Here is an 8,466-nt window from a genome sequence, read left to right as displayed (position 1 = left end):
CGATAGCTGTTCGATTATATTTTTTTCATGCCCAAAAGTAACAACTTAAAACGTTCTATTTAAAACAATTTCAATATTTGTAAAAAAATACTGTAGCAAACTTTTATAAAGGGAAATATTTGTTACTTTATAAGTTATAAGTTAGAAAATAAAAAGCTTTTAATCTCTTAGCACTTAACAAATTTACTGTGTTTAGACAGAAATTGGTAAATTTAATTTAAAAAAACCTTTCACGATATTAACATCACCTCAAATGCCCAAGACATCGTTGTTTGTAGCTTTAAGATTTGGCAGTCTTTGTTTATTTTTCCAAGGAGGTGTTATTTTTTATTTGGTTTTTACTTTTTTGTGCTTAGTGATTATTTGGTGTATATTTGGTCACTGAGCACATTTTTTCAGTCGAAGCTTTGGATGTTTTAAATCAAGTAATTATTAATAAATATTAATAAACACGATATACAACTTTAGGTGTGGAATTAGGGTAACACCTTGAATTATTAACTAACGACTATGACGGCCGGCATAGTCCAGTGGTAACGCATTGGACTGCCATTCCGAAGGTCGCGGGTTCGAACCCGGCGTGCGCAAATAAATTTTATTTGATTAATTTTTGTTATTTCACAATTAATTAATTAAAATAATATATAGTATATTTGCGGCACGTTCCAGAGTGGAAGATACTACCAGTATCGCCCTGGTGTAAGACCACCATTCAGAATTGAAACGTTGCTCCGAATGGCTTTAGCCGTGTTTAGTGACTAGATCTGAATAACCAGGTACTTCCCCACCTTCCTCTTTCCCTTCCCCACTTACCTTCAGCCTCACAACATCCCCCAATTGGGGATGCCATAGTCTCACTGGCTCCAGACGGGAACAGTTGGGACTCTTGTGAGGTATTCACTATAAAAAAAAATAAAAAAAAAACTAACCATAACGCCGTTTCCCCGCAGGGGTAGGCACAGAGGACGGACCGCCAAACAAATCGGTCTTGGCACACGGCTCTTTTGCCTTATTCACATTCATACATACTCTTCTTTTATTTTCACTCTTGACATGGCCCGACTCAAGTATCTGATTCACTTGATCGTGCCATTTCTTCCTCGGACGTCCCCGACTTCTGCTATCATTCACGTCTGCATCATATATTCTCCTTACGCTTCGCTCATTCGCTTTACATGCCCAAACATCTTAGCGTCCCTTTCTTAATCTTACTCATTTCGCTTACATCAGCTTTGCACTCTTTGCGGATCTCTACATTCCTCACACGATAAAACATGGTTTTACGACATATACGTCTCAGGAATCTTAGTTAAACAGCATTCAATCTAATTGCATATGTAAAGTATAGTATTATGCATGCGAGGTCGATATGAGCGTAATGAATACAAATAAGAAAGGGATGCTTAAGTAGTAGATTGTTTGCATGTAGGGCGAGTGAATGTAGAAAAGTGTGTAAATAGAAGAAATCAATATAAGTCAATATAGTACGAATCAAATATAATCAAGTATCATTGCAATATTTCTAAAACATATATACAATTCATAACTGAAAGACAGTGACGTGTGATAGCTTTGTTTACACTTAATTACCACTCGCTAGGTTTTCTATCTTGCTTGGAGATAACGATTTAAATTGCTTTGTGTGTTTGCTATCTAACGTGAAAACTGTTTTAAATTAAAAATAAGGAAACTATGAAACCTTTTGATTAAATTCTTTATACGATTTTAGCAAAATATATTCAGCAGATAAGGGTACCTATTAGTAGATAAATTGAAATTATCCATCATACTAATTTAATAGTGAGTTACAACCATTGTGTCACATAGCGCGACGCCTTTCGGCCGAACGCGGGGCGGAGCGTCTCCCCGCGTCGCGACGCCCGGCGCTCTTCACGCGTCCCGGTGTCAGACGGAGTAATACTGCCGAGGCACGCGGGCGTCCGTACAGCCTCCCTGCACCACGTAAACGATCGCAAACAACCTCCCTCCCGAAAGCGACGTCGGAATCCCTTGTTCAATGAACCCAAAACTCTACAGGTAGACGCGGAAACTGAAAAATACCGTTAAGTGTAGATGCCAAACATTTGACTCGATAACTTAGGAAGCTTTTTTCTACGTGAATTTATTGAATAAATTTGTATTTAAAAAGTGATTTCAAATCTATGCGAAGTGACTTTTAGCTCGTTTTTTGTGGCAATTAAGGGGTTTCCGTTATTCATTGAACGCTTTGAAGGCTTCGCCTAGGTATTTTAGTGAAGCTATAAGTAGTCGTGATTTAAATAACTTCTAAGGATTCATCCAGATTTAGTATTAATGCGTTCGTGTTAGATTTTGATCGGTTGTTGTTTTGGTGGAACTGGATTTTAATGTGCACTTTTTAAATGCAGTTTTGAGTGCGATGCAGTAACTTTGACACTTTGAAGGTTGAAGTTCAAATGTGGACAATGTGGCAGGTTGAACGTTGATACCTGGTTGCTTCAAAATATGACCGGTAAGCTATTTAACATCAATTTTCAACTGAACTTTCTTTTAAATCTTGTATATTCGTATTTATTTTAAAAAAACAATATAAGTGGGCTTTAATAAAAGTTCACAGACATGTACGATAAACTATTTTATTCAATTAAATACCATTTAGGTAATTTTCCCACGAACATGGTGCTACAGAAGGAATATAATCATCATTATTATAAGTAGGCTTTTTGTAAAAAGGATTCATGAAAAAAGTTTTTTTTTACCAAACGTCAAAGAGACATTGTTTATTGTACTTAATTTGTGTTCCATGTGATGAGATATCATGCAGGCTAATATAATATACATTTAACTCTGTTGGTTGAGTTGGTACCTTATTGTCTTGTTGGTAATAGTTTACGAGTTTAAAATTATACAATATTTACATGAAATATAATTAATTACACATAATTAATAAACATTACTTTGGCACTGTTATGGTAAATCTTATTGTTTGTACGACAGAACGAATACCCGAAATGTGTGAATATTCTAATTAAACGAAGAAGCCTTAGGCTGTTCCAGAAAATGCCTCAATATAGATTATATAGAATTAATGGGTTTTACATTATCGAGGCTAATAATATTATAGTTTATATTAATTCCACAAAAAATGATTTAGTTTTTCTTTTTGTTAATTTAGTAACAATTCAAAATACTAATAATAGTCGAAATTCTCATGAAATTATAAGCATCCTCTTGATATTACATTTTTTTAAACTATACCTAATATAAGAAACACGAAAAAGAACAAGACACAGAAAAAAAAAATAACGGTTACAGCTAAGAATGGAATCCAGGATCTCTCGTCTTACCGGGACTTCCGGGACAGCGTATTTAATCACTCGACTATTGGGACTTTATTATTAAACGTCATATTAGTCGATCTCGATATTATTATCCATGGTATTATCTTTTTCTTCAATGAAATATTATTTTGAAGGATTACCTTTAAAAAAGTAAATTGAAAAAATATTTTTCCTTATTTTAGAAAAATGTAAATAAATAAAAACTATTTTTTTATCCAAGACACTATCTAGGTTACAAACCAATTAACTAGAACTTTGTGGTCATTTAAAAAGGTAGCTGCTAAAAATATTGGAAAAATTATTTGCAAGATGATATAGTTAATTCTGAATTTGAAATATGAGATCAACAAATATGACGTTTCATAATTAGGTCCCAATGGTCGAGTGGTTAAGGACGTTGTCCCAGTAAGACAAGAGATACTGTGACCGTAAATGTGACCGTCATTGTTATACCTACAATCTGTTTAATAAAAAACTTATTAAATCCGATTACCTACATAAATAGGACCGGGTGACTGTTAAAGAAATAGCACAATAAACTTATGACCTAAGTGCTCACGGGAACTTTACGTCAACCGTCTTTTATATATTTATATAGATAAAAAAAATCTAATTACTATGAATTGATTCTGCACGTAAAATAAACATGAGTGCATTTAACGGATCAATCCGTACATAGGTACTACAACACTTAGCCATTTTTAATACGGATATGAAGAAGATTTTCTGATTTTTTTTTAGAAGTTCTGTTATACCCAGTCATTTTAATTCTGAGATCTGTATAAACATCTCAAAATAAATGTTCTAATAATGGCAAAATTTATATTGCATTTACCAGATTTTTTTTTGAATTCTTAAACTTCCAGTTTAATTTAGAAGGTTACTTTATAAATACATTCTCTTTATTCAATTTGTTATGTAATTAATACTAAGGATTCTGATAATGTGAGTTTATATGTTTTAATCCATTTGTTTTAGAAGCAGATTTAACAGGGATAAACGTCCAATTGGTTTGAAGGTTTCTGATTACCAAAGTTTCAATGGGTTCTGAATTTATGTGAACAAAGAAGAACTATGGACAAAGTTTTTTAAAGAAAATAATTAATTAACTTTTACTTTGTGTTGTCAATTGTGAAAGATTCAAAAATATGCAACTGGTTTTTGCTTAATTGTATCCTTGCTTAATAACATTGGATAAATTATTGCTTAAAAATTAAAGTTTGAATTAATTTAAATAAAACGAATAGTCTTTTTTAAATTAAAATTACGCCACAATAATTTTGCTATAAATTAATGAAGAATTTTTAATAATTTATTGAAGAATTTTTAATAAATTATTGTAGAAATTTTAATAAATTTTTCATGAATTTTATAAAATTATTGAATAATTTTTAGTAAAATATTAAAGGATTTTCAGTAAATTTTTTAATTTAGAATTTTAGAAAATACTGTTCGTAGCGCAAAATATAAGTTTTGCTCTACGAATATTTCATACGAATAATTCATCCCAGATTTACTATTTATAATTGTCAATATCAATTTAGAATTTTTAATAAATTATTGTAGAAATTTTAATAAATTTTTGATGAATTTTATTAAATTATTGAATATTTTTTATTAAAATAAAGAATTTTCAATTAATTTTTAATTAGTTATTTGAGCCCACGGTAAAAATACAAATGTTTTTAGTAAAAATAATTTATTTTCATTTAAAATTTTAGAAAATACCGTTCGCACCGCAAAATATAAGTTTTGCTCTACGAATATTTCGTACGAATAATTCATCCCAGATTTACTAATTATAATTGTCAATATCAAGAATATCAGCTCAATGTCACCTCCATGACAACGTAACAACAACGTCACAACAACTTCGAACCAATAGATATGTTTATTTTTAAATTGATAAATAATTTTTCTACATAGATTTAAAATATGCCATTTTCGATTGACGACATTTTCGTTTTCATTCGTGAATTCAGAAGCGTTGACATCAAGCAGGGCTACGTTGGTGAGAGCACCAGCCAGTAGCGTTTTATGTCATAATGAAGTTGTAGCAAATTGGGACGGTTTCTGAATGTATTAGTACAATGATCACAATCATAAAAATAAACTTTATATCTTCTACACACTTTTAACGGTTTTCATGTTGTGAAAATATCCCATTAGCAGCTAGTAAAAAATAATAATACTAAAAGAAAGCCCAAGATTATAAATTTATAAACGACTTCGTATACCACTATTATTACGCATCGTACCAATTATTACCTAGAATAAAACTTATGTTTTTTATCTGCTTTAAAATTATTCGAACGTGAGTTTAAAAAGAAAGAATTGGTGTTTTTTTTTACTCTTCTCTTGAGGTTTACGGCAGTTGATGTAATAATTACAGGTTAACATATTGTTTTCAACCGTTTATGTTTTAGACCAACGCTGCGAAATAAAATATTTGTAAACAGTACCCACTTGCTATAAATAAATAAAACTCTTGGTTATATTATATTTTAAGGGAAGATTTATATCGGACGTTGGAGACAAAGAATCCGCTCATAATCTAATATATATTATAAATAGAAACCCGTATTTACCTACTCGTCTAATTTTCTTCACAACCAACCACTGCCAGCCACCGGTGCTTATGATGGTAGAAAGCTCTCGGTGTCACATCGAAAATAAGAGAGTTTGGCGGGGAGTGGCTGAGCATTAGTGGGAGTGGGTGATGAAAATGTGCTTTGTTATGGGAAGGCCGCGAATGCTTCAGATTATTTCATAGTGAAGTTCATGAAGGTTCTCGAATTATTATTCCACTCGTTTATAAAGTTGTACTAATTAATATAAGTACCGACAGACGGCATTGATTGCTATTTGTGCACATTTTCGATTTATACATAAGGTACATGACCAGGTAGACCAGGCCGCCGCGTAGAAAAGTTTCACAATGGACTGCGCTGTAAGCCCTTACCTTAATTTCGGACATTACTTTTTTGCGCGGCGGCCTGTAGCGGCGCGTGGTACCGCTGCTCTGAAGTGTACGTGTGGCAGAGCCTATTGTTTCTTGCAAGAATTTTGTAAATGTTCACATTTTTATACAAGTAAAGTAGGCTTCGAAGTGCTTATGTGTCTGTTTGAACTATATAAATTCCAATAAATAAAACAGCTTCTGGAAAAACGGAATAATGTAGGAGTATATTGTCAACCTACCCACATACTTATTATGTAATTTAGCGTGTATAACGGCCACCTGATAGCACAATGAAAACAATATATAATGAATTAATAACATTGTAGTATATGAGCGTGGAAATATTCTCCTGAAACTTCCGTATTGATGGTTTTGTAGCCGTTTCCCCAAATCGGTCCTAATTTAATTCGCGTAGAGCAACTAAATAAGACATCTTATTATTTCATGTACAATGTAATCCGATGTCAATGAAAACAATACAATATAAGCTAATGGAAAGACTTCAGTCCAATGAAAATGGAATAATATTCGTTGCGTAAGTATTTTTAAAAAACAAGCGAGTTCTTCGATTTATTTTGAGGTGGTCGAGTGAGCGAGGTCTAAAATAAAATAATGTTAAACACAGTAATTTGAATTTCACTTTCGTTCTCGGTAATGAATTAATGCAAAACTTGGAAGCGTAAATTAACCCACTTTCTGACATTCGATCGAGCTGAAACTCGACAAATATACTTGTGATGATGCATTCCATCAACCACGCATACAAACGCGGACATATATACATTTAAATATTGAAGACAATATTAGTGATTTTTAAACGCAAATCTGAAACAGAAAAATCAGAAAAGGAAACGGTCACATCTGGGACTCGAACCCAGGACCCTTGTCTTTCCGGGACAATGCTCTACCAACTGCGCTAATGGGACCCTATCCTCATCGGTCACTTTTAACTGTATCATACTTCGAATAAGAACTACCAACGTTGTCTTCATTTTTTCACCGCACATTTTTATTGGCAACTATCTTTATGTATGATCGCAAGATTCAACCCGAACTAAATGCAATCCTAGACAGCGTCTTATAGATAAACCTATCTTATTGTTTTTATTTTTAATGTGCGACATCTATTGACTTTTTCTGCAAGTCTAGAAATGAATTATTATTTTTCGGAATAACTTATTGAGTAAAACCTCAAATTATAATATTTAAATATTGAAGACAATATTAGTGATTTTTAAACGCAAATCTGAAACAGAAAAATCAGAAAAGGAAACGGTCACATCTGGGACTCGAACCCAGGACCCTTGTCTTTCCGGGACAATGCTCTACCAACTGCGCTAATGGGACCCTATCCTCATCGGTCACTTTTAACTGTATCATACTTCGAATAAGAACTACCAACGTTGTCTTCATTTTTTCACCGCACATTTTTACTGGCAACTATCTTTATGTATGATCGCAAGATTCAACCCGAACTAAAAGTGACCGATGAGGATAGGGTCCCATTAGCGCAGTTGGTAGAGCATTGTCCCGGAAAGACAAGGGTCCTGGGTTCGAGTCCCAGATGTGACCGTTTCCTTTTCTGATTTTTCTGTTTCAGATTTGCGTTTAAAAATCACTAATATTGTCTTCAATATTTAAATATTATAATTTGAGGTTTTACTCAATAAGTTATTCCGAAAAATAATAATATATACATTTCTCTGAAATTGGGAGACATTACAGCGGTTAATATGTCGGTTGTATCCAATTGGGATTTGGATCAGTTAACGCGGTTTACTACAGTCCCTGGGGAGGAATGTTGAATCTTTAGTCAAACCAAAAATAATAAATAATAGTTTTAAAATACATCTATTGATAAAATAGACGTGTTACATTAACAATGTTGTTTTTACAGTGATGATTTTTTTAATGCCAGTCTTGACTGCACTCAACTATTCGGAGGCAGTTGTCATCATTCTCAATCGGGGTATGTTCGGTAGATGAAGGTCGTGGAAAGGGAAAGAGGTTTGGGCAATACTTTGCTATTCAGTTCCGGTCAGCAAAGATGGCTAAAGCAATTTCAAGGAACATTTGGATTTTTAATGAAGTACCAGGATTCACCTGGACGTTAACCTGCGCAACGCGGTATCACATAAGCCCACACTTTACCACAATCACACCTGTCATGATTGAACATGAGGA

The 8,466-nt window shown here is 33.1% G+C and overlaps 1 protein-coding gene across 1 annotated transcript in view; it reads left to right on the top strand.

Annotated features, from left to right (window-relative positions):
• The first annotated feature begins 1,950 nt into the window (after positions 1-1,950).
• LOC149413635 (uncharacterized) overlaps positions 1,951-8,466 on the top strand; it is a 98,863-nt gene continuing 92,347 nt past the window's right edge. The window contains exon 1 of the mRNA XM_089644543.1: positions 1,951-2,491. The gene's annotated coding sequence lies outside the window, so the exon portion shown is untranslated. The remainder of the gene's footprint in view (positions 2,492-8,466) is intronic.

Source organism: Hesperophylax consimilis, chromosome 21 (assembly GCF_061612785.1).
Source record: "Hesperophylax consimilis isolate HC1 chromosome 21, BYU_Hcon_1.0, whole genome shotgun sequence".
In the NCBI taxonomy this organism is placed as follows: domain Eukaryota; kingdom Metazoa; phylum Arthropoda; class Insecta; order Trichoptera; family Limnephilidae; genus Hesperophylax; species Hesperophylax consimilis.
Note: the sequence above shows the minus strand (reverse complement) of the source record. Positions and strands in the feature narration are given on the sequence as shown.